The sequence below is a fragment of the Cucurbita moschata genome, unplaced genomic scaffold, assembly GCF_002738365.1.
Source record: "Cucurbita moschata cultivar Rifu unplaced genomic scaffold, Cmos_1.0 Cmo_Scf00035, whole genome shotgun sequence".
In the NCBI taxonomy this organism is placed as follows: domain Eukaryota; kingdom Viridiplantae; phylum Streptophyta; class Magnoliopsida; order Cucurbitales; family Cucurbitaceae; genus Cucurbita; species Cucurbita moschata.
In genome coordinates this window covers 178,361-187,852 of record NW_019268551.1, presented here as the reverse complement: position 1 = coordinate 187,852, position 9,492 = coordinate 178,361, and the positions used below count along the sequence as shown (strand labels likewise).

Here is a 9,492-nt window from a genome sequence, read left to right as displayed (position 1 = left end):
AGTTACAGATATGTCCTTATTTACTTTTTCTTTTACAATTTTTTTGATATTATGAGATCGAAGGATTATGAAATTGATATGAGTTTGGTAAGTTATGTATGTACCAAAATGGAGCACATAGGAATGTGTATGAAATTGATGCACGTCTCCATTATATTTATGTTAAGAATGATATAAAAGTGAAATCAATAAGTGAACTAACACAAAATCTAAATTCTCGAACAAAAGATTCAATGCACCGCATATTATTGAACCAATAAAATATGAAAAAGTAAAAGCATTATTAATAACATAAAATAGTGCGATAACATTGGAACAATTCAGTAATTAAAGTGGCAGTTACATACTACCTTATTAGTAATTTCATATTATTTATGTTGATACATATAACTTACACAACTATACTTGTGTGCAATTTTTAACCAACTTTAGGAACGAAAACAACGACATCATTAATATTGACACGAACCCAAACTCGTGAAGGATCGAACTCTGATTTTTCGTAACAACAAGCTAGAATCTTTTGGGCTTTGACACAAGGATTCTCTCTTTCTATTATTTCAGCAGCAACAGAAAATTTTACTCCCACGAGCTCAGGCCATTCACTTTTTCCTATTTAAAACATATATTCGTGTTAAATTTGCTAATACACATAACTCTACCAACAAAATGTAGAATTCAATAAATCGTTATATAATCATATATATAAAATTTCAAAATTGGTAGGAATAAACATAAATTTTAAAAACTTGAAAATAAAAATGAACAAACCAAGGATAAATGTTTCAAATCAGGAGGATTTGAAAATAAACTAAAAAAAACATAAATTGTTATAAATTTGAAATAAAGATACTAAATCATTATACAGTAACGTTCATAAGCTAAATCGTTAGCTATCGAACACATTTGAGTAACTGATAGGAAGAACATACTGTGAGGACGGGAATCAGACATTTTGTTGAATGCTTTGGTTAGTTATATGTAAATGCTTAGCTTAAGCTTTTGTGTTGAATATGTTTTAGCGAAATGGGATTTGTATTTATAGCCACTGTCCGCTGCCCTTAGNACATGTACTCTCGTAAATATCACTTCAAATTCGATTTTTACGATGATATTTGCTTCTTAGACGGAGATGTGCCTTCATTTCTTCTACGAGCGCTATTTGTTTGCACATTAACATTTGTTTGTCTATCATATGAAATTAGACGATGATTTTACTTCAAGAAGCTCTAGTCAATGAGTCTTTACGATATATGTAATGGTGAAATTGTCAACATGAGAATAACTCAAGTAACATAAAATTGTACCCTCAAACAAGAAGTCAGAGATTTGAATTCCCTCACGTGAAGAGAAAGTAAAATCGTAGCGACGAATTAGTAAGTAATAGACCAAATTTGACATGCATTATTAATAATAGAAATAGTACGATAACATTGGAACAATTTAGTAATTAAAGTGGTAGTTAGCTACTACCTTATTAGTAATTTCATATTCTTTATATCGATACATATAAGTTGCACAACCATACTCGTGTGCAATCTTAACCTACTTTTGGAACTACAACAACAATATCATTAATATTGACATCGACAAAAACTCTTGAACGATCGAATTTTCTATCTCTTGGACTCCCAGCAAGAATCTTTTGTGCTTTGACATTTGGATTCTCCTCTTCTATTATCCTAGCAGCAATGGAATATTCTACGAACACAAGCTCGGGCCATTCACTTTTTTCTATTTAAAACACACATTCGTGTTAAATTTGTTAATACATATAACTCCAATGGAATAATAAAAATTCAAAAGCAAATGAATAAAATTTATTAATAATGAATAATTATTTTCAATTGATTCTATTTAAAATCAATTTCAAAGCATCTCAATAACATTATTATTCTCCAAAAATTTCACCTAAGCTTCAAGAAAAATTATAATATAGAGAAAGATGAAAAATTGTCTCTATCTATTCAATTCTCATATTTTTCTTTAACATACATTGATCTTTTACATATTTGAAAGCTATGCATTAACACTTTTAAAACGAAATTATGTTGGATAGTCTAAATTGATTTACTTTTAAAGTATAAAGTTGTAATTGATATAACGCCCTCCCAGACACACCATTCAATGTCTAGCTTTGATATCATTTGTAACAACTCAAGCTCACCACTAACCGAAATTGTCCGCTTTGGTTGGTAATGTATCATCGTCAGCCTCACAATTTTAAAACACATCACTATGGATAGATTTTCACACCCTTATAAATAGTGTTTCATTCCCCTCCCAACCACATGATTAACGCTCTACTATCTACCCGCATGATCAACCCCCTCCCATAGGATAGACCATCCCTACAAGGTTGATCGGTCCTATGGTAGGACGTTGATCATGCGGGTAGCCAGTAGAGTTGGCACGTACTATTGTGAGATCACGAATCAATTGGAGAGGAGAACGAGACACTACTTATAAGGGCGTGGAAACCTTTTCGTAACAAACGTGTTTAAAAATTGTGAGACTGGTAGCGATACGTAATGGATCAAAGAAAATAATATCTGTTAGCAATGAGCTTAAATTGTTACCGTAAAAATTCATATATTTATATTTAGAGATTATTCGAACATTTATTTCAGCTATACCACAGCTTCAAAATTTGCAAACGTCTCGATTATAGTATTTAGAAACAACTTCAAAACAATTAAAAGAATAAGCGATAGGAAGAACATACTACCTGAAGGAGGACACCGTTCTGACATCTTGTTGCTTCTTTGGTCGATGATAAGAAAATGCTTAGCTTACTCTTTTCTTGAGTTTGTTTGGCCAAATGAGTATTCTATTTTATAGTCAATAACCCCTCTGTTACATACTCTTGTTCTTTTTTTTTTTTCTTAAGGATGAAGTTATTTTGACTTTTCTAAGGTGTCTTTTTTTTATTATAATATTTATTTGTGATTTTTTTTTAACCTGACATGACATACTTTATAATATACCATAACTTATGTAACATAATATCTGACAACATAACAAAAACATAACATCGCATACATCAAACGACCATAAAATCAAGACATGTGTAGGAGTCACAATGCACGCATCCATCTCGTCAAAATTCATTGCACATATTGAATTCAACCGTTATCTATAGTCAAAGTGATGTATTCGTTAAAAAAGGAAAAAATAGGAATTTATTAAAATTGTAGACGAAGTATTTCATATTACCAAATAGTACGGGAAAGACGTCTACTTTTTTTTAGATTATGTAAAACTTTTGAAAATAGCTTATAAAAAGAAAAACTTTAAAATAAGTATCTTTTACCATGTTATACAAACACTTTTTAACCACGTTTATATTCAAGTTTTTATCCAATATTATCAAGAACCTTGGAAAAATGTCTATTTTTTTTTTAAGGTTATCTAAATTTTTTTAAAATTAATTTGAAGTGTTGTAATAGCACATCTTCATGAATTTGTAAACAAACAAACATACAAAAAAACAAAAAAAAAAAAACATTTAAATTACTTACTCCGCAACTTGTCTTTAAGATAAAACTTAAAAGGCATAAACCTAAGATGCTATGATAACAAAATTAATACTAATTATACCATGATTTTAAGATGTGGTTCGAAGACGAACCAAGGTGGATGTGGTTCTATTGATATGGTTTTTGTAACGCCCCATGTCTAGGATTCGAATCAAGATTTGAAATTTTGATTAGACACTTTCTAATGGCCTCGACAATCCCTTGCGATATGGTCACGTTACTTACTTCTTGTTTCTAAGAGTGAAAACTATTCTCACAAACCAACACGAGTCTTTTTAATCATACTTTATCCTCAGTCACATGCATTCTACGAGAATTCTCAAGAGGTCACCCAACATAGAATTTACTACGATTGTGCACACCTTATTGGTACAAGTAGTAACTTTCATTTCTTTTAATTTTTTCTTAGTCATCCTTTCCTCAAGATCTCTCTCATTTAGATGTGGTCACGATTAATTCATATGTCCCTCGTTTACATGGGTGTACATGCCCATCAGCTACTGTCTTGATTCATGTTCGAACCACATTTTACTGGGAGAGGTATCGCTCTAATACCATTTGTAACTCCCCATTAGAAGGTGCTAAATCCGGATTCCGAATCCTTATTCAAACCCTAGGCTAGGAGTTACAGATATGTCCTTATTTACTTTTTCTTTTACAATTTTTTTGATATTATGAGATCGAAGGATTATGAAATTGATATGAGTTTGGTAAGTTATGTATGTACCAAAATGGAGCACATAGGAATGTGTATGAAATTGATGCACGTCTCCATTATATTTATGTTAAGAATGATATAAAAGTGAAATCAATAAGTGAACTAACACAAAATCTAAATTCTCGAACAAAAGATTCAATGCACCGCATATTATTGAACCAATAAAATATGAAAAAGTAAAAGCATTATTAATAACATAAAATAGTGCGATAACATTGGAACAATTCAGTAATTAAAGTGGCAGTTACATACTACCTTATTAGTAATTTCATATTATTTATGTTGATACATATAACTTACACAACTATACTTGTGTGCAATTTTTAACCAACTTTAGGAACGAAAACAACGACATCATTAATATTGACACGAACCCAAACTCGTGAAGGATCGAACTCTGATTTTTCGTAACAACAAGCTAGAATCTTTTGGGCTTTGACACAAGGATTCTCTCTTTCTATTATTTCAGCAGCAACAGAAAATTTTACTCCCACGAGCTCAGGCCATTCACTTTTTCCTATTTAAAACATATATTCGTGTTAAATTTGCTAATACACATAACTCTACCAACAAAATGTAGAATTCAATAAATCGTTATATAATCATATATATAAAATTTCAAAATTGGTAGGAATAAACATAAATTTTAAAAACTTGAAAATAAAAATGAACAAACCAAGGATAAATGTTTCAAATCAGGAGGATTTGAAAATAAACTAAAAAAAACATAAATTGTTATAAATTTGAAATAAAGATACTAAATCATTATACAGTAACGTTCATAAGCTAAATCGTTAGCTATCGAACACATTTGAGTAACTGATAGGAAGAACATACTGTGAGGACGGGAATCAGACATTTTGTTGAATGCTTTGGTTAGTTATATGTAAATGCTTAGCTTAAGCTTTTGTGTTGAATATGTTTTAGCGAAATGGGATTTGTATTTATAGCCACTGTCCGCTGCCCTTAGTGGAATACTTTGTTCCTGTTCTCAAATTTGCCTATTACCGTTTTTATTCTTTAATTTATTTTATTTTCAAAGTCATGTTTTTTTAAAAGATTTTGTTCGTTTCGTTAGATACGGATCATATTAATTTATTTATTATAAATGTTGATATGCATGGTGATTTTAATGTATCGATGCATCATTTCAATATATCAATCAATTTCATATATCGATATCAACAAACACAAAAACTTATTGTTGATATGATAAATTAGGTCTCATCTTGTCGATATCTATCATGTCTAATATCTTCATACATACATATATGCATCTCAAGCATGTTTACTATTTTTTTATTTATTTAAGATTATAGAAGATTTTGGAATATTATAAAAAAATTTATAGCATATTTATTAAAAGAGGAGTCAAATTCATTAAACTTAAACATTACTCCCAACCAAAAGTCTTAAGTGAAAGACCAAAATACCAAAAAGCTAATGAGAATAATCAAAACAAGTCATCTTAAGCAAGTTGTAAAAAAACTTGTGTTAAAAGTCAACACTTTTTTCGACGACTTTTTTTAATAAAAAAAAAAAAAGACCATAACAAATCTCTTGACGAGACGAAACAAAGAGTTTAAAGAACATTAATTTAATATCTAGTGAAGAAGAAGAACTTAAACTCGACAAATTATGTATGCAAATAGTAAAAACGAAAAGAATAGGAATGATAAAGAGTAAGTCTAACTCATCCAAACCAAAAATGGCACTAACAGATACAGCTGAAATATAACAGCTTCATTGACTTCTTTCATAACTTACCAATGATTGGTCCATGAAAATGTTTGTTAAATATTTTAGATGTATTGATATGAACCAAGAGACATCAATCATACAATATGCTTCAATGAAGATGTGGAGAAAAGGTTATCAAAATAATCAAAAGATGTTTCAATTCATGCTACATTGAAGAAGAATAAAGTTTGATTGTTGTAAATTTTGGGTGGGTTATAATTTAGAGTTATTGTGTTTTATGACTTTTTATTTAATTTCGGTTACATTTACATAATGGCTAATTATGGCCATAAAGTGTGAATGTTACAACTTTTGGAATGCCTTTCATTTTGAGGCTATATAAAGCCATCTATGTTGTATTTGTAATAAGACTTAGAAGATATATCAAAAGAAGCATTTGTGCTTTTCTTTAGCCAATGGCTAAGTTTCTTTGCAACTCTATGTAGTTTAGGTTGCATGTAGAATCATTCAAGCTCGACATGATCAATCTTGCTTGTGGAGTGATTCGAATCTCAAACAAGTGTTCTTGTCTTGAGATATTTGATCAACAAGAATCATTGAAGCTAGACATGATCGATCTTGCTTCTGGAGTGATTCGAATCTCAAACAAAGTGTTCTTGGCTTGAGATATTCGATCGACAAGGTAATCCGAATCTTATTCCCCTTGTATTGATTCCTTATCTTATCATTTGGTATCAGAGCTTCAGGCTCAAGATCGGATATATGTTTCCTTTGCGTTTCTTTTCAATTTGTTTTTTATTTATTTTCATCTTTTTAGTTTTTAATCGACCCAAAGTTCAAAATTCAATCTTTGCTCTATTTAAAATTTTGAGAGGTGAGAATGAGAGCTTCATTTGTGTAAATGAGTGCAAACAGAGTGGCCTAAAATTCCTTGAGTGTATACACGTGAGAGAGTGTTGTGAGGTCCTTCGTATTTCCATAACTTATTTTTTGCAGCAAAGTTTCACAAATAGATTCGAGGACGAATCCTCTTGAAGAAGTGGAGAATGATATGAACCAAGAGACATCAATCATACAATATGCTTCAATGAAGATGTGGAGAAAAGGTTATCTTGTAGTGATTCCTTATCGTATCATGTATGTTTTCTGAATGTATTAGTCATGTTATGCATGTGTTAGCGACATTAATTTAGGGTCGCCATAGAGGAACTATACTAATTGTGTTAAATCTCACATGAGTGGGAATTGAGATAGCTTCTACGAGTTTCCATTGGTTTAGCAATTGGCCATTAATTTAGTGAGTTTAACCCAATCTAGTGGTTGGTTCAAACAGTTGAACATATTTATATTCAATTCGTAAATTCGTAGTAGCTCAACTTGTACACAATGGTTCAACGTCTTTTGGGTTGATTAGTGCAGGCAATTTGGGCTGGCTTAACATCGGTTCAACTCGTTTCAATTGAGTTGAGCATGGTTCAAACATTCTTGTTCAAGTAAGGACAAAGACATTTGAGCTAGCCGATGATATTTGCTAAGGAGATCATTAGACAATTACGATCAAGTTTGATTTCACATTAGTTTTTCATTTCTTTTTAATGTTAAAACAAATAAAACCTTTACAAGAATACGTGTACATACAACTATCATCGGCTATTTGCTTGCACATCAATGTTTGTAGCTATATGTACATGTACTCTCGTAAATATCACTTCAAATTCGATTTTTACGATGATATTTGCTTCTTAGACGGAGATGTGCCTTCATTTCTTCTACGAGCGCTATTTGTTTGCACATTAACATTTGTTTGTCTATCACATGAAATTGGACGATGATTTTACTTCAAGAAGCTTTAGTCAATTAGTTTTTACGATATATGTAATGGTGAAATTGCTAACATAACATAAAATTGTACCCTCAAACAAGAGGTCAGAGATTTGAATTCCTCCACGTAAAGAGAAAGTAAAATCGTGGCGACAAATTAGTAAGTAAAAGACCAAGTTTGGCATGCATTATTAATAATAGAAATAGTACGATAACATTGGAACAATTTAGTAATTAAAGTGGTAGTTAGCTACTACCTTATTAGTAATTTCATATTCTTTATATCGATACATATAAGTTGCACAACCATACTCGTGTGCAATCTTTAACCTACTTTTGGAACTACAACAACGACATCATTAATATTGACATCAACAAAAACCCTTGAAGGATCGAATTTTTGATCTCTTGAACTCCCAGCAAGAATCTTTTGTGCTTTGACATTTGGATTCTCCTCTTCTATTATCCTAGCAGCAACGGAATATTCTACGAACACAAGCTCGGGCCATTCACTTTTTTCTATTTAAAACACACATTCGCGTTAAATTTGTTAATACTAACTCCAATGAAATAATAAAAATTCAAAGCAAATAAATAAAATTTATTAATAATGAATAATTATTTTCACTTAGATTCTATTTAAAATCAATTCAAAAGCATTTCATAACATTATTATTCTCCAAAAATTTCACCTAAGCTTCAAGAAAAATTATAGTGTAGAGAAAGATGAAAAATTGTCTGTATCTATTCGAATCTCGTATTTTTCTTTAACTTACATCGCATATTTGAAAGCTATGCATTAATTCTTTTAAAACGAAATTATGTTGGATAGTCTAAATTGATTTACTTTTAAAGTTTAAAGTTGTAATTGATATAACGTTCTCGTAGACACACCATCCAGTGTCTAGCTCTGATATCATTAGTAATAGCTCAAGCTCACTACTAACCGAAACTGTCGGTTTTGGTTGGTAATGTATCATCGCCAGCCTTGCAATTTTAAAACACATCGCTAGAGATAGATTTTCACACCCTTATAAACAATGTTTCATTCCCTTCTCCATCCACATGATTAACGCTCTACTATCTACCCGCATGATCAACCCCCTCCCATAGGATGGACCATCCCTGCAAGGTTGATCGGTCCTATGGTAGGACGTTGATCATGCGGGTAGCCAGTAGAGTTGGCACGCACTATTGTGAGATCACAAATCAATTGGAGAGGGGAACGATACACTACTTATAAGGACGTGGAAACCTTTCCATAACAAACGTGTTTAAAAACTGTGAAGCTTGTAGCGATACGTAACGGATCAAAGCAAATAATATATGTTAGCAATGAGCTTGAATTGTTACCGTAAAAATTTATATATTTATATTTAGAGATTACTCGAACATTTAATTTCAACTATACCACACCTTCAAATTTTGCAAACATGTCAATTACAGCATTTGGAAACAACTTCAAAACAATTAAAAGAATTAAAAGAATAAGTGATAGGAAGAACATACTAACAACGGAAGGATCACAGAATTGGGACATCTTGTTGCTTCTTTGGTGGGTGATAAGAAAATGCTTAGCTTACTCTTTTCTTGAGTTTTAGCCAAATGGGTATTCTATTTATAGTCACTAGCCTATGTTGTATACTCTTAGTTTTTTTTTTTTTTTTTTTTTTTTTTTTTTTTTTTTTTTTTTTTTTTTTTTTTTTTTTTTTT

General features: G+C 30.9%; 2 long non-coding RNA genes across 2 annotated transcripts; both read right to left on the bottom strand.

Annotated features, from left to right (window-relative positions):
* Positions 1–1,442: 1,442 nt before the first annotated feature.
* LOC111431076 lies at positions 1,443–2,808 on the bottom strand. The gene is made up of 2 exons (XR_002708434.1): positions 2,726–2,808; positions 1,443–1,734 (listed from the first exon to the last, which is right to left on the bottom strand). It is a non-coding gene; the product is annotated as an uncharacterized LOC111431076 (long non-coding RNA).
* Positions 2,809–8,005: 5,197 nt separating this feature from the next.
* On the bottom strand, positions 8,006–9,371 carry LOC111431077. The gene is made up of 2 exons (XR_002708435.1): positions 9,289–9,371; positions 8,006–8,298 (listed from the first exon to the last, which is right to left on the bottom strand). It is a non-coding gene; the product is annotated as an uncharacterized LOC111431077 (long non-coding RNA).
* Between the last annotated feature and the right edge of the window lie 121 nt (positions 9,372–9,492).